Source organism: Pleurodeles waltl, chromosome 11, assembly GCF_031143425.1.
Source record: "Pleurodeles waltl isolate 20211129_DDA chromosome 11, aPleWal1.hap1.20221129, whole genome shotgun sequence".
Classification (NCBI taxonomy): Eukaryota; Metazoa; Chordata; class Amphibia; order Caudata; family Salamandridae; genus Pleurodeles; species Pleurodeles waltl.
In genome coordinates this window covers 715,659,141-715,686,446 of record NC_090450.1, presented here as the reverse complement: position 1 = coordinate 715,686,446, position 27,306 = coordinate 715,659,141, and the positions used below count along the sequence as shown (strand labels likewise).

At 45.7% G+C, this 27,306-nt stretch overlaps 1 long non-coding RNA gene across 4 annotated transcripts; it reads left to right on the top strand.

Annotated features, from left to right (window-relative positions):
• Positions 1-163: 163 nt before the first annotated feature.
• LOC138266050 (uncharacterized) lies at positions 164-27,306 on the top strand. Of its 4 annotated transcripts, XR_011199456.1 has the most exons (5): positions 210-245; positions 9,763-9,790; positions 10,863-11,083; positions 23,613-23,753; positions 23,877-27,306. It is a non-coding gene; the product is annotated as an uncharacterized lncRNA (long non-coding RNA). The 4 variants fall into 4 exon arrangements; XR_011199455.1 differs by lacking the exon at positions 10,863-11,083; XR_011199454.1 differs by lacking the exons at positions 9,763-9,790; positions 10,863-11,083 and having other exon boundaries at positions 164-245.

The window sequence follows — 27,306 nt, the reverse complement described above, 5'->3', positions numbered from 1 at the left end:
CCCCTGCCGCGCTTGAGTTGCTGCTTGCGCTCACGTTGCTTGCGGCTCGGTGGTACCTGCGGTCCTGAGGTATGGGAGCATGCAGCCCCCGCCAGCTGTGACTACTTGACCTGCTGGACAGTTGTAGTCTCGGTGAGTGTGGGGAGGGAGTTGGGGGAATACGGGCCGCGAGGCGCGTGATCACATCGCAGCGTACGTCAGTGCGTCACTTCCTTTCTAGGCTACAGAAGCTATCGTCTACAAGAGTAAGTCTTTCTCTTTCTTTTTTCCCCATTCAAAAGCCTTTAAATCGGTGGTGACAGACCTGGACGGGGTGAGGGTAGGTGGGTCTGAGAAACTGGTCTTTAATTGCTCGACATTGTGTCCGCTCAGATTGTGACGAGTCAGAGAATTGGTGTTTGCGCGCACATTGCCTCCCGGGCATCAGAGTCGCTTGTTTACTCTTCAGTCACCGCCATGTTATCTTCTTCCCAGGCCCCCTCCTCGTTCGACAGTCCTTTCACTCACTTTCTAATGTCACCAATCTCTCATCACTTGAATTATACATTTTCTCAGGGTCGCGCTATAATTGAGACTGTTAACCATCTATAAATACCAGCAATTAAACAGCTGGAAGTGATTAGGCGCTGCGCATGCCAAGAAAATACATAACTTAATGCATCATTGGTAGGGTGACCACCTGGGATTGAGGCAAATTCTGGACAGGACTGTAAAAAATTCAGGACAAAGGGTCAAAATTCAGGACAAAAATTCAGGACAAAGGGTCAAAATTCAGGACAAAAATTCAAGAACAAACGTCAGTTTTACAGACACACGATAGAGAGGCCATGCCTCACTATGTTGTCAGTGCATTTATTTACTCTTTATTAACATAGCACTATTTATTCACTGTGGTCTTTTTGTGATTGCCTCCTAGTATGCTACATTCTAGTGTCACATTATGTCCTTGTTCAGTAGTAAATTAATGCCCTTTCAGTACTGTGGAAAGCCCATCCCCCCCCTACCCAAATCTACCCGATCTTTCTTGAAGAGAAAGTAACAGCAAAATTTTGATTATGTTTCTGAACATTTTAAAACCCCTGGCAAACAGTATGGGAAACATTAAGGTAATTAACCTTATGCTAATTTAAACAAATTGAACAAAAACACCTGGCTTACCCCAACTGCCCATGGACTTTCAACCTAATTTTTTTTTAAAGAGGCTGGGCAGATGGTGTGGGCGACAGTCTCACACCTAATGTCAGGATGAGAGGCACCCATAACTTGTCTGTAGTCTCACTGCACTAGAGTGTATGTCTGGGACTCTACATTTATCTCAGAAATGGGAGCCTGGACTACAAATCAAAGATAATAAAAGAGGAGGATGAAATTGAGATCAAATGGGATTTCCTCAGCAAGTAATTCAAAGCGTTGTAGCCAATAACTGGACAAATAAAGAAGAGAAGAACAAGGTGGGACAATTCCTAAAATCAGACAAGATGGGTCCACCAAGACTATTCGAAGGTACTGGGTACCTGGGGAAATGTCTCTGCACACAGGAGCGAAACAGAAGAGGCACTATCAAGTGGTCGAACAAGCAACACCCATCCACCTTGGCAAACTCTTCTGGTGCAATGGTCCGCTGCTAGTGCTTGTGAAGGATGAGCAGGGGGCAGACCCCTTGCAAGGTTGTGCAAGGCAATTGCCTGCTTTGTCCATGTCTTTAAATGGTTTTGAAATTGAGCAAAAGCCAAACTAGAGATCTGGGTTATCCTTAAGTGTCAAGTACACATAGAATCTTCAAAATATTTGGGATGTAAATTTTACAAACAAAATGTACAAATTTTAAAATGTAATTAGTGTTTCTTAAACATATGGCACTGTTTTCCCCTTTATATACAATTAGATCTCAGATTGAACTAGGAACCAGTTACCTTTTGATATCTAGTGATTAAGATCTACCATTCTTACACTGATTTCCAGGATGAAAATCTCGGCAGAGCGAATGGTCCCTCCAAGCCCAGTTTGCTTTTTGGTCTTCTCTTCTGCTTTCTTTAGTGGGCCATGTGGCACTAGTGAAGATGGTGTGCTACCCCAATGATAGTATTATTTTGCAAACCTTCCCCTGCTTGTCCTTCATTCCTTCTTCAGACAGGCCACACATCTGATTTGGTCGCTGGAGTGCCATCGGGAGCTCTTTCCACTCTAAAGTTACCTGTGGCTGTGGGTGGATTAGGTCTTCTGGACTTAGAATGCTATTATTCAGCTGCACAGGTCCAATGGGTGGCACGCTGGCTTTCTGCCCACCTCCCTGCATTAGATGGGGTTTACCAGTAAATACTTTTAAGGAAGGCTTAATACACTGCTCATTGTTTCCTACTGACCATTCCATGGATCACCATCTGGGGTTATCATGCACAGCTTTCTCTTGCCCTGCCAGAACCTGTAAACTCACTGACCTGAAGAAACCCTATGCTCCTGCATTACCTTTGCTGAGCCTTCCCACTCGCACACTGCACTGGTCGCCACTGTACTCTACACCACTCTGCTCTGTACTAGTGCATTCTGCACCAATACACTCTATTCTACTGCACTCTTTGCCACTCTACCCTGCCCAATGCCACTCTATGCAACTGCACTCTACACCAGTGTACTCTAAACAACTGCACTGTGTGCCACTGCCATTTACTCTGAACCACTGTATTCTATGCCACTGTTTTCTGTACCACTCTACACCACTGCACTGACACTCTACTCTGCAACTCTGCACTCTTCACCACTCTACTCTATGCCACTGAACGCTAGGCACTATACTCTACTCTACACCACTCTACAATAATCCTCTCTGTACCACTCTACACCACTGCACTCTATGCCACATGAGTCTACTCTGCACTCTGACACTGCACCACTCTGCATTACTTCAGTCTCTGCTACTTCACTGCACTCTATGTAACTCTACCCCATGCCACTCTATGCCACTGCACTCTGCGCCAATGTACTCTAAACAACTGCACTGTACTCCACTGCCCTCTACTCTGTACCACTGTACTCTACGCCACTCTGTGCCACTCTACATCACTGCACTGACACTCTACTCTACAGCGTTGCACTCTCCACCACTGTACTATACACCAATCTACTATGTACTACTGCATTCTATGCCAATGCACCCTATGCCACTGCACTCTGCCACTCTACTCTGCATCACTCCACAGCACTATACTCTACTCTGCACCACTGTACACCACGCCACTGCACTCCCTGCAACGCAAGTCTACTCTGCAATCTATGCCACTGTACCACTCTACACTACTGCTCTCACTGCCACTCTATTGTATGCCACTCTACTCCACTCTACTCTGTCCCACGCCACTCCATGCCACTGCACTCTAAACCACTGCACTCTACGCTAACGCACTCTAAACAACTGCACTGTACCTTGCACCACTGTGCTCTACGCCACTGCTCCTATGCCACTCTACTCCACCCAAACACAACTATGCCACTAACCTTAAGCCATGCTGAACAGCAGCTACTCTGGTGTATAACATGGCTAATGGCTAAAACACATTAGCAAAGACAATAACTCTTTTGTAGACGAGACCTGTTGGCTTTGCCAATGTTTGTTAGTACTATGAGGTACAGAGGTCGCTGAAAGAACTGTGAAAAATACAATTACATCATAATAAAAGCTGCTACAAAATGCGCAAATACATTTCGGTTAAATAAAAAAAAGCGCTTCTCAAATACAGATTTGAATAATATACAGTTTATACCTAGTACTAAACATTTTTATAACACTCCATTAAAACCACACACTCCACAGCTCACCGTGGAACACCATTACAATCCCTCTCTAAAAGAAATACCTTTGCCACCAGAAAACTTCCAGTGACTCCTTTTAGCAAAGTCAATGCAGGTTTTCAAGCCCCTTTGTATTTGCAGATTTACCAGTTGCGCACATTTGCATGTCTTTAGGGAAGGAGACCCCCTGGCAAGAGGGTCTGATTCTTATCCCTCTGCCCCTCCCTCCCTCAGAGCACACGAGACTCCCTGCCTTTGAAACCTGCTGGTAAAACTAATCGGCCCTTAATTTCGCTCTACCTTCCCTTGTCCATTTGGTGAAAGGCTAAAATTACGGACAAATGATGTCCGTTAAGCCTTTCATCACGGACAACGGACAGCAGGGCGAAATTATGGACAGTCCGTGAAATTTACGGACGGGTGGTCACCCTAATCGTTGGGGATGTCGGTGGGGGAGCGGCAGTGCCGGCCTACGTGTTCGTCGGTCCAACTGCGTAACTGAGCTCTGAAGAAAACATCCGCCAACTTTGTTTCTCTTATTATTTACCTTCCTTTCTTACTGGGTTCCTCTCATAGTAGCAGAAAGCTATCAGTGAGGGAGGGTGTAGTCCTAATTGGGAGTTTCCGTTTATTGTCCGCCGATAGATAATATTGGGGAGGGGAATCGAGGGGTAAGGTGCTTGCTGCAGAGAAAATATCAGATGTTACTATTACCCACTGCTGCAACCTGCCTAAGGATTATGTAAGGCTGAGTCTGCCTTTTCTGGATATGAACTTTTGGACCTGCTGACTACCACTTTGTCCTAGCAGTGAACGCGTAGCTCACTGAGCTAGTCCTCCGGTGAGCAGTGTGTAAGGTCTTATCACAGGTCTCAATCGTGACGCATTAATTAGCAGCCCTTTAAAGATCATTGGGAGTCATGGGCGTGCATCTAGTTTGTATTATTTGTGTGATATCTAAGTGGTTAAATAAATACTTAGAAAGAAAGCTGGCAGGGGCCCTAGCCAGCTCTGTCGCAATGTCAACTTTCTGTTTTGAAGACAGTGAACATCGTGCCGGATGCTGGTGCACCCTACTCAAAACAGCAATGCCGCCGGCTCTGTTATGAGCTGGAGAATGCTATTAGCTGTTTCCCGCTGGGCCAGCCAGCGGAAACATCATTTCCGCCCTCTGACTCCGCGGGAAACTCTTAATGGGGCTCATGGGAAGGCGGCTGCACTGGTGGCAACCTGCCTGTCAGGAAGGACTTTGGTGGACAGACTTTTCTGTCCGCCAAAGTCGTAATGACCCCCACTGTACTGTAGCGTTTTGCAGACCGCTAGCATTCTAGACTTTTGGAAGGCCACCGACATTAAGAGTTGCCGTTTGTCATGCTGATTGTAACCAATCTACCATGCAGTTTATTTTGCAGCATGTTATATAATGAAGTGCGAGAAATCTGTAATACATGGGCTGCCCACGGTTTTAAAGATTTTTCCTTCAAATAGAAGTTATGATTTATCACATAGTTGTTAGTTAACAGATAGTAGTTTGAAAACAATTCATCACACAGCTTGCTAAGTGTTGTTGTACCAGAACTGTTAACTCAATTAGAATTTCCCAAAGAAATAAAGTAGCTATGTCATTCATTTAGTTGTTCAGGTCAGTGGTTCCCAACCTGTGGTCCAGGACCCCCTGGGGATCTGCAAATCCTCCTCGGGGGGTCCACAAGTGTTTAGCAGATTAAATAATATTAACAGATTAGGTCCCCAGCTTTCAGTAATGACTCAGTGGCGGGTCCCCGGATTCCAATAATGATTCAGTGGGGTTCCCTGGGTTCCAGTAATAATGAAGTGGTGGTCCACTGAAGTCAGAAGGTTGGGAACCACTGGTTCAGGTGATAATTGCTGCATTAGTGCAGTGGTCTTGTACCTGGTCATGCAACTTGGAAATGTAAAGGACATGTTGGAAATAAATTGCGGTTTGAGATTATTCTCTTGGCTACTTGATGCAAATTTCTTTACTTGTGCTGGTGAATGAGGTGCTTAGCACTGGCACTTAATTGTCAACAGCAGTACTTGGGACATTCCACCATATTGTGGCGGAGTATATTTTTGAGTGGAACACATCAGTTTAAAAATTAAATGCACATTTAAAAAATAATTCTAGGACATCCAGACCGTACTTATTGTTTTGGATTGCCTGGAATTGTACAAAAGGTCACATTTATAGAGCTGTGATGTTTAGTAGGGAGCATTTATAGTGGCTTGTGGTAACAATGGCAAGTCCTGTTGGTAGTGCAAGCCACAGTGGACTCCTGAGTGTGAGAAGGTAGCCTCTTTCTAGCATTGTTACCCCCACTTTTGGCCTGTTTGTGAGTATATGTCAGGGTGTTTTTACCGTCTCACTGGGATCCTGCTAGTCAGGACCCCAGTGCTCATAGTGAAAACCCTATTTGTCAGTGTATTTTATGTGTCTCAGTGGGACCCTGCTAGCCAGGAACCCAGTGCTCATAGTTTGTGGCCTGTAAGTGTATACCTGTGTGGTGCCTAACTGTCACTGCGGCTCTGCAAATCAGAACCTCAGTGCTTATGCTCTCTCTACCTTTAAAATTGTCACTATAGGCTAGTGACCATTTTCACCAATTCTAATTGGCACACTCGAACACACCCTTATAATTCCCTAGTATATGGTACTTGGGTACCCAGGGTATTGGGGTTCCAGGAGATCCCTATGGGCTGCAGCATTTCTTTTGCTACCCATAGGGAGCTCAGACAAATCTTACACAGGGCTGCTACTGCAGCCTGAGTGAAATAACGCACACGTTATTTCACAGCCATTTTACACTGCACTTAACTAACTTATAAGTCACCTCTATGTCTAACCTTCACTTAGTGAAGGTTAGGTGCAAAGTTACTACGTGTGAGGGCATCCTGGCACTAGCCAAGGTGCCCCCACATCATTCAGGGCAATTTTCCTGGACTTTGTGAGTGCTGGGATACCATTACATGTATAGGTCAATACATATATGCAGCTTCACAATGGTAACTCCGAATATGGCCATGTAACATGTCTAAGATCATGGAATTGTCCCCCACGACAAATTTGGTATTGGGGTACCAATCCCATGCATCCCTGGGGCTCCACTATGACCCTGGGTACTGCCAAACCAGCACTCTGGGGTTTTTTAACTGCAGCTACTGCTGCTGCCACCCCACAGACAGGCTTCTGCCCTCCTGGGATTTGGGCAGCCCATTGCAAATAGTTGTTAAGGCCTGGGGAGTAGTAGCCTCCCCTGGCCTCTGGAAATGCTTTCAAGGGCACAGATGGTGCTCTTCTTGCACAAGCCAGTTTACACCGGTTCAGGGATCCCCCAGTCCCTGCTCTGGTGCGAAACTGGACAAAGTAAAGGGGAGTGACCACTCCCCTGTCCATCACCACCCCAGGGGTGGTGCCCAGAGCTCCTCCAGTGTGTCCCAGACCTCTGCCATCTTGAATGTAGAGGTGTGAGGGCACTCTGGAGGCCTCTGAGTGGCCAGTGCCAGCAGGTGACGTCAGAGACCCCTCCTGATAGGTGCCTACCTGACTAGGTGGCCAATCCTCCTCTGAGGGCTATTTAGGGTCTCTCCTGTGGGTTTCTCTTCTGATAACGAATGCAAGAGCTCACCAGAGTTCCTCTGCATCTCCCTCTTGAATGCAAGAGCTCACCAGAGTTCCTCTGCATCTCCCTCTTCGACTTCTGCCAAGGATCGACCGCTGACTGCTCCAGGATGCCTGCAAATCTGCAACAAAGTAGCAAGAAGACTACCAGTGACATTGTAGCATCTAATCCTGCCGGCTTCCTGGTGGTGCATGCTCTGGGGACTGTCTGCCTTCACGCTGCACTGGAAGCCAAGAAGAAATCTCCTGTGGGTCGACAGAATCTTCCCCCTGCTACCATAGGCACCAAACTTCTGCTTCACCGGTCCTCTGGGTCCCCTCTCATCGTGACGAGTGTGGTCCCTGGAACACAGGAGCTGGATCCAAGTGACCTCGACAGTCCAGTGGTCCATCTGTCCAAATTTGGTGGAGGTAAGTCCTTGCCTCCCCACTCCAGACAGTAATCCTGTGTACTGCGTGAACTGCAGCTGCTAGGGCTTCAGTCACTTTTACAAGGAATCCTTCGTGCACAGCGCAGCCCAGGTCCCCAGCACTCCGTCCTGCATTGCTCAACTCACTGATTTGACCACTGGCTTCGCGGGACCCTCCTTTGTAGTGTTGAGACGACCGCCGTACTCAGTTTTCTTGAACCCTTCTTCTTGAGTACTTCTGCGGGTGCTACCTGCTTCTGCGTGGTCTCTCTGTGTTGCTGAGCGCCCCTCTGTCTCCTCCTCCAAGGGGTGACCTCTTGGTCCTTCCTGGGCCCGGGCAGCACCCATTTTCTTCAACCGCGAGCTTTGCAGTTAGCAAGGCTTGTTTGCGGCCTTTCTGCAAGGAAACAACTCTGCATCCTCCAGCATTCCATGGGACATCTTCTGTGCAAAGGAGAAGTTCCTGGCACCTTCTGTTGTTGCAGAACCGTCAGCTTCTTCCACCCAGAGGCAGCCGTTTTGCACCTTCATTCGGGGTTTAGTGGGCTCCTGCTCCCCCCCCCCTTCCCTCCGGACACTTTTGTGACTCTTGGACTTGGTCCCCTTCCTTTACAGGTCCTCAGGTCCAGGAATCCGTCTTCAGTGCTTTGCAGTCAGTTGTGTTCTTTGCAGAATCTCCTATCACGACTGTAGTGTGTTTCTGGGGAGGTTTTAGGGTCTTGGAGTGGGGTATCTTGGACACCCTTAGTGTTTTCTTACATGCCCAGCGACCCTCTACACACTACACTAGGTCTGGGGCCACTAAGTGGTTCGCATTCCACTTTCTTATTATATAGTTTTTGTTGCCCCTAGGCCTATTACATCCTATTGTATTCTACAGTGTTTGCACTACTTTTCTAACTGTTTACTTACCTGATTTTGGTTTGTGTGTATATTTTGTGTATTTTACTTACCTCCTAAGGGAGTATATCCTCTGAGATATTTCTGACACAGTCACTAAAATAAAGTACCTTTATTTTTTAGTAACTCTGAGTATTGTGATTCTTATGATATAGTGCTATATGATATAAGTGGTAAGGTAGGAGCTTTGCATGTCTCCTAGTTCAGCCTAAGCTGCTCTGCTATAGCTACCTCTAGCAGCCTAAACTGCTAGAACACTACTAATCAGGGATAACTGGACCTGGCACAACGTGTACCATCAGGTACCCACTATAAGCCAGGCCAGCCTCCTACACTGAGCAACAGTGGACTCCTGAGCAATTATTATAACACAACCGGAGAGTTTAAGGGAGATAAGAAACATGTATTTAGTGGGAATCAGCCCATACTAGCTCCCTACATCTAAAACTAGTAGAAAAGTATGGGGTTCACCAATGATATGTAGCTAAAGTCTGGAGAAATTATCTGTGGACTCCTAGACCTCGCTGGGTGTAGAAAACAGGCGGTGTGGGTGCTGTGTAGGGTGAGTGGGGGAAGTGGGTATTTCCTTTACGGACTAGGTGGTCTCACACACTATATAGTGTCATGCTTCATCATTTGATCACCTAGCTCCACCCAGGTAGGACAGTGTTACCTGGGCGGACCCGACCTCCCAGTTAAAAGAACGGGAGGGAGTGCGTAAATATATTTTTATCTGGAGGGCGGGGCGGGGTGTTTTTTTTTTTTTGGCTGATAAGTAACCCCCAACGCTGTCTGTCTCTATTTCCCTCCGTCCCCAGAGTGTGACTATAAGGGTACACTCCCCCTCCTGGAATCGGAGGCCAGTAGCCTTAGATATTGGGGTAAGGTATTATTTTATCGGTAGATATCTGTTTTCACTGCTTTTACTGCTTGACTTTGGCTTGCTGTGGCACCCCTTATTATTGTGTGTTTTGCTGTGTTGTGCTGTTGAGTTAACGTCACCTACGTTTTATTTTACTCCTTCAGGCCTCCGCGAGGTAGTTCCTTGCTACAGGTAGGCCCTCTCATTTGTTCTAATTATTTATTGCCCCCCCCTTGTATTAGGGGTGGTTTATCTATCTGCACCTTGCATGATGTTTAGGGATCCTAGGCCCTGAAGAATGCCCCCATACCTTCCACGGCTCATAGTAGAGGGCAGAAACATGTCGGCTGTTTTTTAGATAGGCGACCTAGTGGGTCCTTGTTCTCACCGAGGTGTCCCGTCCTTGTTTTTAATACACCAGCAGACACCACTATTAAAAGTGTAGATCACACACAGGTAACTGCCTAGGTGTTTTTATATTCCCTTAGCTTAGCTGGATCACATTACCTCCACATAAAAATATATTAACGCACTCCCTCCCGTTCTTTTAACGGGGAGGTCGAGTCCACCCTGTTGGCACTGTCCTACCTGGGTGTGGCTAGGTGGTCAAATGATGAAGCATGACACTATATATTGTGTGAGACCACCTAGTCCGTAAAGGAAATACCCCCTTCCCCCACTCACCCTACACAGCACCCACACCGCCTGTTTTCTACACCCAGCGAGGTCTAGGAGCCCACGGATAATTTCTCGTGACTGTAGCTCCATATCATTGGTGAACCCCATACTTTTCTGTGTTGACTAGACTCCTGAGCAATACCTTGATGTTTGAACCCTGTTCAGAGGGCCAAAGGGCAAGCAGGAGCTAATGGCCCCAAACATGAGGTTTGAGGGCTTTTATTCCTGATGTCCCCAGGCCCGACCTACTACTAATTCTGAGCAACTTGGCCAAGTCCCCCGAGTGCTTGACTGTTAGAAATAGCGTGGTCTGAGCAGTCCAAGGCTCCATTGGATGGAAGATAGATAAAAGGGGTAAACACAGGCTCACAACTCACAATACACACAGCAGTGCATTATTATCCAGTCAAATACTCACTTTTATAAATAAAGAAAAGTATTTTTATTTTACCACAAACAACCCAAAGGTAAATACTACACTCACACACAACTACACAGTCCACCTAAGCTCAGAGTTAAAGTGTTTAGTAGGCAGTTCCCTGTGTCCCACTCCCTCCTCGCTCTAATTGCTCTCTATTCACTTTAGGCAACGTCCAAGTCAAGCCCCACCAATAGTCAGTCTCAAGAGTCCACTCTGACTTTATGGCAACGTCAAAAGTGTTTGAGCGCAGAAGTGCTATTTAGCAAGCAAGTTCCCCTGCGACCGACTGCCCCAAAATCAGTGTTACCCCACCTTCAGGGTCGGAATGACCAGAGCTCCTGAGTGCGCCCCTTCCATGAGCACTAGAGTGGCAGCAGCTGACTGAGGTAAGTTTGCTGCATGCGGTCCATGGGGGTTGCACTGAGAGGCTGTAGAGTTTTTCACACATGGTCGTGCCACCACAGCAACCAGAGGTTCTTTGTGGCTCCTCCATGCAGGATAAGTCTAAGTCTCTGGTCTGTGCCATCGTGCAGGGGGGCAAAGGGGTGTTCGAAGATGCTGGTGAGAGTACTTCATCCCAACAGGACCTGTTCACTCCTACTGATCACTACACAGTATGCTGCCACCACTGCAATCATGCTGCTTAACTCCTGGCAAAGGCAGTAGCCTTTCACCACTGTGAGGCTAGTGCTTTGGGTGCCTATCCCTATCCAACAACACCGCAATCCGGGAGACAGGCCTATGTCATGGCACACATGCATGATGTTTGCCTATGACAGCAACAACCAGCATTAAGGGTCCAGACATCACTACAGTTGGGGCACTCAGGGGAAGGGTGCACGTCCATTACCCTGAAGAGGACTTTTCCATCCCAGCACTTGGGGACTGGCACTTATTTATTTAGCAATTAATTACTCTTTTTGGCAATGTGTGAGTATTAAGCTGTGCTCCCTTTGACATTAGACATCATTTTCGTTGCCAGGACTCAATTCAGACAAAAGGACTCACTGGCTGACGTTTGAGAAAACATTTGTTGCAGGGCTCTAAATCGGAAAAGAACCTTAGATTACTCCTTAACCCTGCAGGCTAACGCTCTGTTCAGGGCACAGAGTGTGTGAACTGGTATAGATACAAGTTTCTGGGACGCAGGGTGGTTCGCGAGGCTATCTAGAACGTGAGTTTGGATTACGGACATGTGCCACAACTGGAAGCAAGCTGGCTTTCACTCAGTATATAGCATTGCCTCTCTGGATGGTTTTCTCATTACTGTTGTTCTGCTCGGCAGTGCCATTCTCCCTATCTAGCTTCTTTCCGAATGCATGTATGGCTCTTCCTTCCTTTCTTTCTTTTCTCCCTTTCTTTCTTTCTTCCTTTCTTTCTTTTTTCTTTGCAGACCACATGCCACATTGTTAAAAAGCATCAGGTGGGTTCACCAAGAAGCGACCAGGAAGCAACCCATAACAATAGTATTATTGTACAACCAGTCTTGGTGCGTGCACTAAGGAGTACTCCCAGGTAATAGAGGAGCAACCCTTAAGAATACTCCCAGTCCATGCGCTAAGGAGACCACCCAGGAGTGACCGAGGAGCAACCCATAAGAATGGGTGCTATACAACCAGCCCTACTACATGCGCTATGGAGTCCACCCAGTAGTGACAGAGGAGCAACCTATAAGAATAGATATTATGCAACCAATGCTAATACATGCCCTAAAGTGTAGACCCAGGAATGACAGAGGAACAACCCATAAGAATAGGTATTATACAATGGTACATGCACCAAGGAGTCCGCCCAGGGGTGACAGGGAGGAACCCATAAGAAAGTGTATTATACAACCAGTCCTAGTACATGCACTAAGAAGTACACCCAGGCTTGACAGAGGAGTCACCTATAAGAATATTTTTTATACACCCAGTCAAGCTACATGCACTAAGGAGTATACCCAGGACTGACAGAGGAGTCACCTATAAGAATTGGTATTATACAACCAGTCCTACTACATGCACAAAGGAATATACCCAGGACTGACAGAGGAGTCACCCATAAGAATGGGTATTATACAATCGGTCCTGCTACATGCACTAAGGAGCCAGTCCAAGAGTTACAGCGGCGCAACCTATAAGAAGGGGTATTATACAACCAGTCCTACTACATGCACCAAGGAGTCCACCCAGGAGTGATGGACAGCAACCAATAAGAATGGGTACTACACTACCACTCCGCTACATGCCCTCGAGACTCCACCCAGGAGTGACAGAGATCAACCAGTATGAATGGATAGTTTTTAGAAAGTCGTACTACTAAAGAGCTGAGCTGCTAATGAATCCACCCAGGAGTGGCAGTGGACAAACCTACAGGACAGGCATAATACATCTGCCACCATGCTACGAGGAGTCCACCCAGGAGTGGCAGTGGACTAACCCTTAGGAATGGTTCGTAGTGGTTTGGCATCTAGAAAATACAACAGAGAAGCATCCTAGGGAGGGAATGAGAAGTCACCTCAGGATGACAGAACTGCAGTCACTAATGAGGATCTCATACACCCAAGAGCATGGGTGTTGGTCAAAAGGAAAATGGCTTGTTTGGGTAGGATGAGATAATAAGAAGAAAGCCGAGAAGGAGAGGATTGAATGAGGGGAAAATGGGTATATTGATCAATCCAGCCCATAGGATTAGTCGAAACTAGAGCCACACAGCAGGCTGTGGGGTCTGGAGGTGAATCTTGAGGATGTAGCTGAGCCAGGAGGGTGTGTGGGAGTCACATTGAAGACTGGGATTGAAGAAATGGCTATTTGCCTTAGGATTTGACCGGCCCTGACAGGCTGCAAGACAGAAGGTGCCATCAAAAGAAACCCTGAATCCTCTACCCTTAACCTGACTCCTTCATTAGAACCTCTGAGAGGTGTTGCTGAGTGGGAGGGTGGGGGGGCAGATTGTGCACTGGGCCAGGGTGTAGCTGGCAAGGAATCCTCATAGTTCAGGAGTGGGGGAATAAAAAAGAGTGGTCGCACAGGAGGAAATGGTGACTGACAGATCAGCTTCAGTGTTGGAGGCTGCTCCACGCTTTGGGGAGGGGATCCCCAGTAGAGAGACTATTGTGAAGAATAAGGGAGGGGGGAAGGAAAAAAAAAGAAAACCACAATGGCTTAAGGAGGCACAGTGGAAGAAAAGAGTTGGGGAGGAAGTGATAAATAAAAGGGAGTGGTGGGAGAGTGAAAACTATGGGAATATGGAGGTAAAGGTGGACAATGGTGCAAAAAGAAGCAGTGAGGGGTTAAAAGAAATGGAGGAAAAAATGAAGCAAATATAGGAGGTGGGCAGCGGGTTGATAGAGGGAAGGAAAGAGCTTGGGGTATAAAAAGGAGAGAAACCAGGAGCAAAGTGAGTGGAGGAAGTCTGGCAAAGAGAGCAAGGAAGAAAAAAAGTGCCCAAGAGGAAAAAGGAGCAAAGTTAGAGAGGTAATGTGGAACCGGGAGCGATGCAGGAAAAAGGATGGAAAAAATGGGGGGAGGGGGGCAAACAAAATGAGCGGGGAAAGGTGGGAACAGATAACAATGAAGGAAAGTGGGGTGAAAGAAAAAAGAGAGGGACAAAGCAAAAATGTGAAGGAGAAGATACGAACAAGGCCAGACTGGCCTTAACGGGCATCAGACATTTCCCCAGGAGGCAGAACACCTGGACGGCTGCTTTTGTTACTGGGGGAGGGGGTGGTTTTCTAGCAGTGCAGCAGTTTTAAAAGCACGGCAGAGTTCCGTGTATATGTAACAGTTTTCAGGCAACAATAGAAGTGCCAAGATAACTCTAGTGATTAATGTACCTTCTGGAGAGAGATCAGAGTTTTGTCTAGTGGTAGTTTTGACTCATCTAAGGTAGTGCAGAGGGTTAATAGGCCTGCTGCAAAGAAGGTGTAGTATGCAGATTACAGAACAGTATTGTATGTGCATAGCTCAGTGGGATACTGCCTTTGTCATAGAGATCCTTTTGTCACTGTTAGTAGAATATGGGCATAGCTTTCATCATCAAACTCAAAAGTGACAGTTGTCCCACCCTGGAAGTGATGCCACTTCTGTTACTAGGACTTCCGGTCCCCTGAGAGCCCGTCCCAGAACTGACATGGGTGTAGGTGGGTTGTGACATCATCTGATCACGTGTTAGTCACATGCCAAGGTACTTGACTTGGTTTCTAGGTCTATGGGATGTGTAAAACTGTAGCCCTACAGGTGTGCACAGTGTTTCTGCACCTAAGAAGACATGTCAGGGCATGTTCAGGCTGTCACAGCCCTTTTCTAGTTGTATGCCTCCTCGCAAGAAGGAGCAGTGGAAATAAACAGCCCACCCACCCATTCCTGCCTAACTCAAAGGGGCTGTTCAAAACGTGACATTAAAAAAAAATCTTCATGCAGTACGTGTAGAGGCTGGATCAACAGGGGTGTAGCCTGCCGTAGAGCAAGACATTTAAATAATCACAAGTCATAGTAGTCTTAAGGAGGGAAACTGTGTGTAAGAGACTGATAAGTGAGGCCCACACACCCATGCTAGGAGTTTCATGTCGATAGGGGAGTTGCTGCCCATCACCACTATTATCTGGCCTGTTTGTTATTGCTTACTTCAAACAGTGAACTTTCAGCCTCCTGTTTTTTTAATGCCTTTCACAGGACTCATACTTGATTAGCAGATGTCATAGTAGAAAGTAGCTGCCCCAGGTGACGCAACCAATGCTTGAAGCATCCCAGTGTTATGAAAATGTAACACTAAAGCATAATATATTTCTGAGCCCCCCCCCCCCCCCACAAAGCCTGTGCATAATTAGCATATTGTAGCAAGTATAAAAGCCCCCCTTAGGGATCATACACATAACTACATTCACAAGCCTTGTTTTGAACTACATATTTGAAGTTTGTGGAGAGCAGGGCTACCCAGACCATCAAGGATTAAAATTATGAAGGGCAGAGTGCAAAGTGGTGATGCAAAGCAGCTTATACGTAAGGTAAATAACTATGGCATGTTTTTTTATTTGCCATGTAGTTTTTCTCTACTACTGTCTTCAGCCCTTTCCCAATGCCACCCAGGGCATAATGTGTGTGCACTGTACTTTGAACAGCATCTTCTGAGGCCTGTTTGTATGCTTTGTTAAAGCCAATGTTTAATTTGAGAAGGGGGTATGAGGGCAAAGCCCTGTATGTGTAGAGGCAAACAGAAGTTTAAAGCCAAAAACCATGGGACATATGGCAAAAATAGAAGGACTAAAATGTTACTTTAAGCAAACACATATAATGACAGCGCTCATCATCACAGAATTACAGAAGACACTAATAACATGACACAACATAAATAAAAAAAGTAATTTTAAAGCCAGTATGGTACATGTGAATTAAATTCCTTTCTAATATCATCTGCTCAGCATCTCTGCTTTTGGAGATATTTAATTTTTTATAACATTGCTATGCATTTTAAGTAATCCCAATTTTAGTATTCTGGTGGATTATCTATCTGTTGAAGGCCTCACCCCAATACCCTACTCCAGCCCCAAAGCCCTTCCACTTACCTTACACAGTACAGCAGCGGTGGTGCAGGGTTGTGGACGGTTGTATGTAGTTTGTGTGGTCTAAGAATGGTGAAGCTGTGGTTCTAGAGGTGTAGGGTTCCTAGGGCTCAGTGCTCCCAGGACCAAAGATGTCCAGGGCAAGGGGTGCCGAGCGCAAGGCTAGCGCCCTCTGTCCCGCTTCCAAGGCCCAAAAGATGTTTTTGCAGGGGTAGGGGGCACAGGGGGAGAGCTTCAGGGTCAGCACTCTAGGCCCAACACTGTTCAGAGCAAGGGGCTCTGAGAACGGGGCTCATGCCCTCTGTCCGAGGACCAAGGATGTTTAGAGCAGGGGACGCAGGGAGCGAGCTTCGTCTCAGGGCTCCCAGCCCAAAGATGTTCAGGGCAGGAGGCGCAGAGTGCAAGGATTGCACCCTGCGTCCTGCTGCCTAGGCCCAAAAGATGCTTAGGGCAGGGGGCACAGGGCGTGAACTTCACCCTCTGGACCACTGCCCAGGACCAAATATATTTAGGGCAGGGGGCGCAGGGCACTCGCTACAAGCTCAGCACTCCCCAGACCCAATGATGTTCACGTTAGGGGGATGCTGAGTATGAGGTTCGAGTCCTCTGGCCTGCTCCCAGGACCAAAGATGTTTAGGGCAGACGGGCATCAAGTGTGAGGCATGTACCTTGCGTCTCGCTACCGAGGTCCAAAAGATGTTTAGGGCAGGTGGCGCAAGGCATGAGCTTCATGCTCTGCACACTCCAGGCCCAAAGATGTTCAGTGCAGGGGGGCGCCGACCACGAGACTCTCGCCTTCTGTCCTGCTGGCTGTCACCCCCCAGGACCAAAGATGTTCAAGGACTCCGGGCGTGAGCTTTGTGCCCTCTGTCCTGCTCCCCAGGCCGCACAGTTCTTCAGGGCATGGGGCTGTAAGTGCAAGGCTCATGCCCTCTGTCCTCCCAACTGGTCCCACTGCTCTACATTGGTGGGGGCTCTGAGTGCGAGGCTTGTGCCCTGTATCTGCTCCACGGGTCCAAAGATGTTTAGGGGAGGCATTGAGGAATGCAATGTGTGGTGGAGCGTGAGACTTGGCCCGTCTGCTTCCCACCCTCCAGGCAAGGTTTACACATAGCTCTGCCCTCCACAAAGGGGGAGCATGTGAGGAGAGAGACAAAACCAGGACTGGATTCCCAGGAGCTGGGTGTCCACCATATAGACATAGCTGTAAGGTTTTTAGATTGCTGTTTGATATATATATATACATTTTTAAATATAATCACTGTAATTATTTGTGCCATTTCAATGACTATATGTGAAACTTCGTTGTGAGTAAAATTGGTATGAAGACGTGAGAACCTATAAAAATAGTAATACATTGAGAATCTTATACCTTATGTTGTACATCAGTGCAATCTTGTGATCTTTTGATAAAGATTGCATGGGGCTTGAGAAATGTGAACAAGAGGCAGGGATGTGCAATTCCTATCGCCCGACGCCCGGGACATTGTTTGGGGTCAAGGGCAACAAGTTTTCATGTTTATTTTGTCCTTGGGACAAGTAGACTCAACCCCTTGCAGCACAAACCCTTTGACTGCCAGTTTACAGAGAAGGGAACTGACTGCAGTTTAGGTAATATGTGTCTCCAAATGTTAATGCTGTTTGAACTCATATTTATGGTTCAATAATGAAAAGCCTTCATTATTAGGATGAGCATTGTAAATTAAAATTTTGAGGTCACACTGCACTACTGACAGTGGTTCCATTAAAAAAAAAAAAATAAGAAAAGTGTATGCACGTTTGAAAAGTTTAACAATATGAGGTCAAGTAAAAGGCTCCCAGAATGCTCTCTGATTAGATGCAAATGTTTGCAGAAGTTTGTAAGCAAGAGTGATTCTTCTTTGCCTTCAAAATAAAATTTCAGAAAAAAAGTGCAATAGGGAAAAAAAATGTTTTGCTACTTTGAAAATGTAGGTGCTATTTTTTTTGAGGCATCATTTAGTAAAATGTTTTGATGCATGCTAGTATTTCCCAAAAATATTCCTTCCTAATGGAAAATCACTGTAACCATTTTCAACAAGATTATGGGAAGCATGAAAATAAACAAGCACTGGCAAAGCCAAACAATACAACATTTTTTTGGGGGGTTTTCGGTTTTGTTGATGCCTGTCTTGTTTTGACATGGCTTTTTGTAGAACTTTATTGTTGTGGGAGCTGCCAGACTCTCACCATTGTGACAAACACTGGCAAAAAGGGAAAAAAAAATGTTTTTAGTCTTTAAAAAGCAAACATTGCCACCAGTGATGTAACAAAGGCCCCACAGCCCACCTCCAGGGGGTGCCCTCCATGTTTTTTTGCAGGGGTGCCCCCTCTAGTTTTGTTACGCCACGGATTGCAACAGTAGTTCCTGGCACTGGACAAAACTACTGTGTGTGTCAATATGCTCTTTGTGGAAGAGCATAATGTGCTCACTCACTCTAAAGCTAGCCGATAAGAGCGAAATAGAAGTTTAATAAAAACAAAATGTCTTTGTTAATGCCAGACCTAATTAGGGACCCAATTCTTAACCCCTTCGCTGCCAGGCCTTTTTTTGGCTATTTGGGGCAGGGCGCGCTTAGGCCCTCAACTTTTTGTCCACATAAGCTACCCACGCCAAATTTGCGTCCTTTTTTCCCAACATCCTAGGGATTCTAGGGGTACCCAGACTTTGTGGGTTCCCCCTGAGGGAGACCAAGAAATTAGTCAAGATACAGTGAATTTATTTATTTATTTTTTTAATGGAAAAAAGGGCTGCAGAAGAAGGCTTGTGTTTTTTTTCCCCTGAAATTAGCATCAACAAAGGGTTTGCAGTGCTAAAATGTGCTAAAATCACCAGCTTCCAGGAACATGCAGAGTTGAATCAGAAAACCCAATTTTTCAAGACAATTTTGGCATTTTACTGGGAGATACCCCATTTTTTAATATTTTTTGTGTGCTTTCAGCCTCTTTCCAGTCAGTGACAGAAATGGGTGTGAAACTAGTGCTGGATCCCAAAAACCTAAACATTTATGAAAAGTAGACAAAATTCTGAATTCAGCAATGGGTAATTTGTGTAGATCCTACAAGGGTTTCCTACAGAAAATAACAACTGAAATAAAAAAATATTGAAATTGAGGTAAAAAAAACAGCTATTTTTCTGTACGTTTTACTCTGTAACTTTTTCCTGCAATGTCATATTTTTGAAAGCAATATACCATTACGTCTGCAGGACTCTTCTGGTTGCAAGGATATATAGGGCTTGTAGGTTCATCAAGAACCATAGGTACCCAGAGCCAATGAATGAGCTGCACCTTCCAGTGGGTTTTCATTCTATACCGGGTATACAGCAATTCATTTGCTGAAATATAAAGAGTCAAAAATAGGTATCAAGAAAACCTTTGTATTTCCAAAATGGGCACAAGATAAGGTGTTGAGGAGGAGTGGTTATTTGCACATCTCTGAATTCTGGGGTTCCCATACTAGCATGTGACTTACAGGGCATTTCTCAAATAGATGTCTTTTTTTACACACTTTCTTATATTTGGAAGGAAAACGTAGAGAAAGGCAAGGGGCAATAACACTTGTTTTGGTATTCTATGTTCCCCCAAGTCTCCCAATAAAAATGGTACCTCACTTGTGTGGGTAGGCCTAGTGCCCGCGACAGGAAATGCTCCAAAACACAAAGTGGACACATCACATTTTCTCAAAGAAAACAGAGGTGTTTTTTGCAAAGTGCCTACCTGTGGATTTTGGCCTCTAGCTCAGCCACCACCTAGGGAAACCTACCAAACCTGTGCATTTTTTAAAACTAGAGACTTGGGGGATCCAAGACGGGTTGACTTGTGGGGCTCTCACCAGGTTCTGTTACCCAGAATCCATTGCAAACCTCAAAATGTGGCTAAAAAAACACTTTTTCCTCACATTTCGGTGACAGAATGTTCTGGAATCTGAGAGGAGCCACAAATTTCCTTCCACCCAGCGTTCCCCCAAGTCTCCCGATAAAAATGGTACCTCACTTGTGTGGGTGGGTCAAGTGTTTGTGGCAGGGAAGAGCCAAAAACACGTCGAAATTGAGGGGGAACCAAAGTACGTTCAAAAGGGCAGTTTGAAGAAAAAAAAAGTTTAGGCTGACAAGTGCAGCAGAAATGTAATCGGTATAGATGAGACAATGCTGGGTGGTAGGAATTTTGTGGATTTCTGCAGATTCCGGAAGGTTCCATCACAAAAATGTGGGAAAAATGTGTGCTTTCTAGCCAAGTTGCAGGTTTGCAGGGCATTGTGGGTAAGGAAATGGTGCAGGGTGCATGTGAAGCACACCACCCTGGAATCAACTAGATGTTTAGTTTTCAGATGTGTCTGGGTCTTGTGGATTTTTCTTCATGGCAGCTTCCCAAAGTAAAAAAAAAAAAAAGTGCAGCCCTCACCATTCCAAGTGGGACGATTTTGAGAGTTACCAAGCTCCCATGGCCCAAATGTAAAACAAAAAACAAAAATAATCAAATGTCCTCTTGCTTGCCATGGGATAAGATGTTTTAGTGTGCGGGGGAGAGCTGAATGACTGTTAGCCCCTTCAGTTCGGGTGGGGGCATAACCAGGCCCATACTGGTTGTTAGCCACCACCCCACTATTTTCTTTTATTGTTTTTATTCCCTGGCATCTAGTAGACTTTCTGACCCCCCGGGATGTGGATCGTGGGTAATTGGCCAATCTGCCCACTGGTGGGCAGAACAACTTTGGCCCCATTTATTTGGGGTGGGGTATGGCCATACCCCCAACCTCTTATTTTGAAAAAAAAATCTTCCCTGGTCTCTGGTGGGCTTTCTGCCCCGGCCCTCCAAAAATAGATGGCCAACAGTAATGTGCCCCCATGGGGAGCGACCCCTGCCGAAGGGGCAGCCCCCCCCAAGCAAAACACACACATACACACCCACCAATCCATGGTGTCTAGAGGTTTCTGCCCCCTTTGGGGGCAGATTGGCCTAACAAAAATAGGGCCCAAGGGGCCGCTCTCCTTATGTGCAAGTACAAAAAAAAGAAAAAAAATCCCTGGTGTCTAGTGGTTTCTGCCCCCCCCCCCCCTACCCAGAGTGACCCTTGACCAAGGGGTCGCTCCCCAAACATAAAAACAAAACAAAAAAACAATAAATAAAATCTTCCCTGGTGTCTAGTGGGGCAGATATGGCCTAAAAGTCATTTGGCCCCCTGGGGAGTGGCCCTTGCCCAAGGGGCCACTCCCCTTATGCGCAAGTACAAATAAAAAAATCCCTGGTGTCTAGTGGTTTCTGCTCCTCTGGGGGGAGGGGGGGCAGAAATGGCCTAATAATAATTCCCCCCCCCCTCCTCGGGAGCGACCCTTGCCCAAGGGGTCGCTCCCCAAACATAAAAAAAAACTGTAAATAAAGATTTCCCTGGTGTCTAGTGGATCAGCCTAATAATATTAGGCCGATCTGCCCCCCGGGGGCAGAAATAGCCAAGAAATAAATTTGCTCCCTGATGAGTGGCCCTTGCCCAAGGGGCCGCTCCCCTTATTGGAATAACAACAATTCCCTGCTGTCTAGTGGCATTTCTGCTGCAGCAGAAATGCTCAGAGAGACATGAAAGGAGAGGAAAGGCCTTTCCTCTCCTTTCATGCCTCTCCGCCCACTCCACGTGATCGAAGGAGAAATGCTTTTGCATTTCTCCTTAGATCGGCGCTGGAAGGCCTCTGAGGTAAGCGCGTTAACATCATCAGATGCCACAGGGGGGTGATAGGAGGGGGGCGGGGGAGTAGGGGAAGCAATTCCCCTTCCATCTCTGCCTAGGGGAGGCGGGGGTGCTCGGCAATCGGGGGGGGGCGCTAGCACTCCCCCTGGGGGCCCATAGCCGCCCTCGGCACCGGAGTACGAGACAACCTCGTCCAGGGCACAGAAGGGGTTAAAGAATGTCACAAAAGTGCACCCATGATAAATGTCTTTGAATTTGTCGCTTTCATGAATTCGTACTTACAGAAATAGACCATGAAATCTTACTTCTAGAAAATATTTATGAACTGTATTTTAGCACAAACAAATGTGTATGTAGATTGACTCGTGAAAATCTGTTGAACGTTTACAAGTTCACTTTGCCTCCAACCACTTTTTTCCCCAAATCTGAAAAATCTTCTACTTCAGCCATTGTCAGGAGCATATTTTCCACCTTTCTCATTATGGGAAAAGATTAGGGAAGACTGGGTAAAAATCCTTAAAACATGCAAGTTAGTAGGTTTGCAGATTCAAAGGCATTTCAGCCCTGGAGCTATTGCTTACTACTTCTGTCAGCCCCAGTATGTAGATCTGCGGAAAGGTGACAAAATAAGGAAATTTCTATTCCAGGGATTGATATTGCAAACATTCAAGCCTTGCTATGGTAGTAGCCCTGGCATAATCATATAGACTATTATCTGAGCTCTCACATAATGAGATTGCTGCCGTAATTTATCGCCACACTACATGGCACCAAAGGGACAAGTAGATTTAAGAAGCAACCTCTCCCATGGACAAGTAGATATTTTATTAAATTCCACATCCCTGGAGAGGATTTTACAACTATTCAGGACGCTGTTCTTTTGCATTACAATGTCAGACATGGTGGTAGTGAGGGAAAATTAGCTGAAAATGCATTATTCTGAAGCTATAAATGGGGCACTTGGCAGCACTGCAGCCCTGCGAGGCGGGTTGGTGTGCCGTAGAGGAGTGTGAAATGTTATGGGCACTTAACGGCTAGTATGTTGAGAGATTGTTTAAGTGTTTTTTATTTCTTAGTGTGTATGTAAAACAAAATCCTGGTGAAATCCAACTAATGTCTCAGCACATTCCCCTGAAATCACCTGTACCAGGGTATTTATTAAAAAATACATTCATTAGAGGAGTCAAAATTCATCACTTAATTTTTTGAGGCTTTGTTAATATGTCTAATGCGTACAGTAAATCTGTTTACCAGAAAAGTAAGTATGGCACAGAATCTAGTCAGGATTATAATTTAAAACATCCAATGGAAGAGACTTCATGAGGGTTGTGTTTTCATATGCTTAACTTTTATGCAAAATACAAGGTTGTAGTTCTGAACAAATACTGTAAAAAAGCCATGATAATTAGAGCCCTTTATGTTTATATTTGATGTGTTTACTTAAATGCGCAGTCTCCTGGGAGTGGTTGCTTTTCCAGCATGTTGTGTTATGGTTTTAGCAGTATATTATGCATGACTAGAACATAATTTAAAATGAGTAAGCATCAACGCTGACAGCACAAAAACCCCAGCAAGACCCTACAGATAGGGACCCTCAGAGAGTGTGCCTAGTTTCTGTATTATATTGTAAATTTGACATTTGTTTGTGTTTTTTTTTTTTTTTTCCCTTACAGGTCCCCTGGGAGCTTACAAGGACAGCATACTACTTCAAAAGGTAGAACCGCGAGCAAAAAAGGTGGTCCAAAAAAAGAAGTCTACAACTTCCAAAGACGGTCCTTCTATAAAGAAAGGGACATTGCCAAGGAACATATCAGGTGTGTTTTTACAAAATGGAGAGTCAAAAGAATCCTAAAGCCTTTGCCTCTCAAGCAGCTTGTTCCTCTAGAATATAGTAGTTATAGTAATATTTAATATGTGTTTTTATGTTCACATTGTAGAGCCATCACAAAAAATCTCTGGAGGAGTCCCGCATAAGGCTAAGTGCTCGTCAACGCCTCTAAAGGACAACACTGGGACCCTTCAAAACACAAAGTTGTCATCATCCGGCGAGATCAACGCTGTGCCTCAGGAGAAACCAAGGGCTGGCTCTGCAAATAATAGTTATAGACCAGGTACAGACTGTAACCCATACAACTATTTACAAGTAAAGCCTACAACCTGTACATTGAACACTTCTACAAGAACTCCATTTGTGCATGGGCCTGGAGACCCCAGTGGATGTGTACTTACAACCGCAGACACGCATCTGCAGGGTCCGTGTAAAACCTTTGAAGGGGTCTCAAGCTGTGCATAGCCAAGCCAAAAATAAATTGCCTTTCCCTAAAGAATTGCAAGAAGAAGCAAACGCCCACGGAGCTACAAATAGTTCCTTTAAAAATACAGTGGGGCTTCAGGCAGGTACCATAATCAGCAGTGGCCTAAATGTTTATCATCTGAGGTGTCAAATGTAGATGTGCCTTCCAGAGGACCAGCCCCAAAACCGCCTATAACTATCCCCCATATTCTTTTGGACTCGAGGTTTGAAAATTATCACCCCATAGAGGACCCTTATTCTGGATGTGTAGGGTTTCTCAGGGCACTGGCGGGTATGGTGGAGAGTTCTGAAACAATAGCAGCTGCCGGGCACAGCTGACCTTCTAGTATAGACCCCGAGGGCCAGCAATCCTCTGTTCAGCAATCCGCTGTTACCAGTCCCTGCGCCCCCTACATCTCTGCGCCCAGAGCTATTACAACCAGGATTTAAATTCCCCATATCCAATGTCGCCGATTTCACTCCCAGGTGTGTACATTCCCTCCAGACCCCCATCAAGTGTAAACCTACCATCCCCTGCCTCAACGTACCCTGACAGTAGTATAGGAGGGAGTGGGTTTCAAAGTCAGAGTTTTGAAACACCGTCTAGTGGGGAACTGTCCTCCGGAGCACCTGGGTGTTCCCATTGGAACCCTGTTTTATTGACCCAGCCAAGTCCTACCCTTCAGAATGGGTCTATTGATGCCAAGCGGGGAACTGTACTAGGGGCGCCTCGTGGTAATATACACCCTTTCCCTAATGCCGCTACTAATGCTCCAAAATATGATATTTTGGACTACGAAGCTGTAATAGAGAGATATATGAAACACATGGAACAGGCTGTTAGAAGGCTAGAAATCAAACTAGGCTCCCAAACCTTACAGCTGCTGAAGACGGGAGCCTGGTCCTTGACAGATGCCGAGAGGGAGATAACTCAGAGGATGGAAAGGTGTAAAAGAGAGGTGTTGCTAGCTTGTGAAGCAGCCGTTTCAGCCATAGATGCTATACCAATACAGCTAGGCCTGCGGCGCTCCCTAAAGAGTGCCGGATCCACATTTATTAATAATGCTGTCCATAGGTCAAAATATACAAGGAAGAGCCAAGCTATACTTACTAAAGCCCTTCAGTTCTTAAGAATCCTCAAGAACAAAAAGCAGCTAGAACCCTTCAACCAAGGTCTAAAAGTCCCAAAAACAGTGACAGAACCATATAAAACAGTCTTTACTAGGTCTCAAAACATAAATTTAGGTGAAAACACCCTGGGCTCCAGATGTCTCGGGCGCTCGAGGGGTAAAGTTGCAAGACTCAAATACCATGAACCCCCAGAAGGTCCTGCTACTGGGTCTGTAGTAGGAGAAACTGCAGGGACACATCTCGAAAATACAACGGCGACTGTTTAAAGAGGCTGTGGGAGGCTACCTAAAAAAAAAAAATGGGTCTGTAAGAAACAAAAGTGGACAAAAAGCGCTAAGTAGCGACGCTTTTAATAGGAAAATTAAAGAAAGCCAGGATATGTGCCAAAAGGAGGCTTAAAAATATGTCTGCGCTGATCCAAAGTCGGCCATCTCAAAATGATTCACCTGAGAGCTTACCTTCCAACACCAATCTCCAATCTAAGGATTCAGAGCTTGTGGTTTTAGAGAGCATTAGAAGGTACAGTTGTACTGTACAGCAGTTTAACACTGCAGAGCATTACAAGGAATTCAGGTTTGTTAACCTAGAGAGCATAAACTTCTCTGATCAAGGGTTTTATCTATCACCAAGCTGTACAAACGTTCATAGAACAGTTGTTACACTATGTGGGTCCTAATGACTTTTTCCAACTGTGCTTCCAGGATCAGGGCATTGACGGTCCTTTGTTCACCAGACAATTATCCTGCGATATGTTTGACGCTGTGGAATTTCTAGAAAACCTTTCTAATCTTTTACAGTGTAAGGCAGAAACAGTAGCCTATGGCACCTTCAGAGTCACTGCCCTCGTTGATTGGGGCCTTGAGTGGGGTGTTTCCAGACCTTTTGAAAGTATTTTGTACAGTAAAATCATTTGTAAGAAACAGCGTTGGAATGACCAACACATGTTTGGCGGCTAGCATCGCCGAGTTACTGTTGGATCGTAGCTACCCCAATGCGGATATTATGTCTAGAGTGGCTAAAGCCATTGCTGCGCTTGAAATATCACACAACAGAATGGTAAGGTTTGAGGACCTAGGCTTTTTGAGAACTATTTTGTTGTTATGGTAAACGTTCTTTACCACAGCGGCTCTTGGCCTTTACTCCAGACCTCTACAAAACTTCTTACAATATTACAAGCAGTGGTATATTGATCAAAACAAACTGACTCTATATACCTCTGTCTCTGAACCACCTCCAGCAACCCCTGCAAGGCCTCAAGATCAACAACCACCACCACTGGTAACACAACCACCATCCTCAGACATCTTTGTTTAAGTCAAAGGTACTGAGGGGCAGTGCAAATGTTGCTAAGTAAAATGTTAGCTTCTAAAGATCTGACCTCGTGGAATGAGCAGGGTAAATTCCTCTACAAAGGCCAACCGGTATTTGGGTCCCACGTGTACAACCTAGTCAGAGGTCTCATGGACCCCAAAACACTATTGCTCCAGAAAGTGCCTAGAGGCTGGGATCAGTTTCTACGGGCCTTTGCAGAACTCAACATTCCTTCTACGATCGTCAGTAATGCTGAGCACTGGTGCCTGCTTGAAAGTTTGAAAGATCTCACTTACAGCCCTCCAAGTACTCCAGCACCTGTTGTTTTTAACCCCAACCTTCGGATGCCAGCAACCCCTTTTTATTCTCCGGCTGTCCCCCCTCTTGGAACACTGTGACTGTGCCTTTGGAACCTAAAAAAAATGACGTTGTCCAAAACGAACATGTGGTTAAATGTGTGATGGTTCTTCTGACTTTTGACCCTATGTATATGGGCTCCACTTTCTGCGTATAGTTTTGCATTGAATAATGTGTTGATTGATGTCTTTTTTTCTTAGTTTATTTTCTTTATATTTGGCAGCGTAATGCTTGTACTAAAACTGTTTGTTTGTAATAAACACTTTAAAAACAAA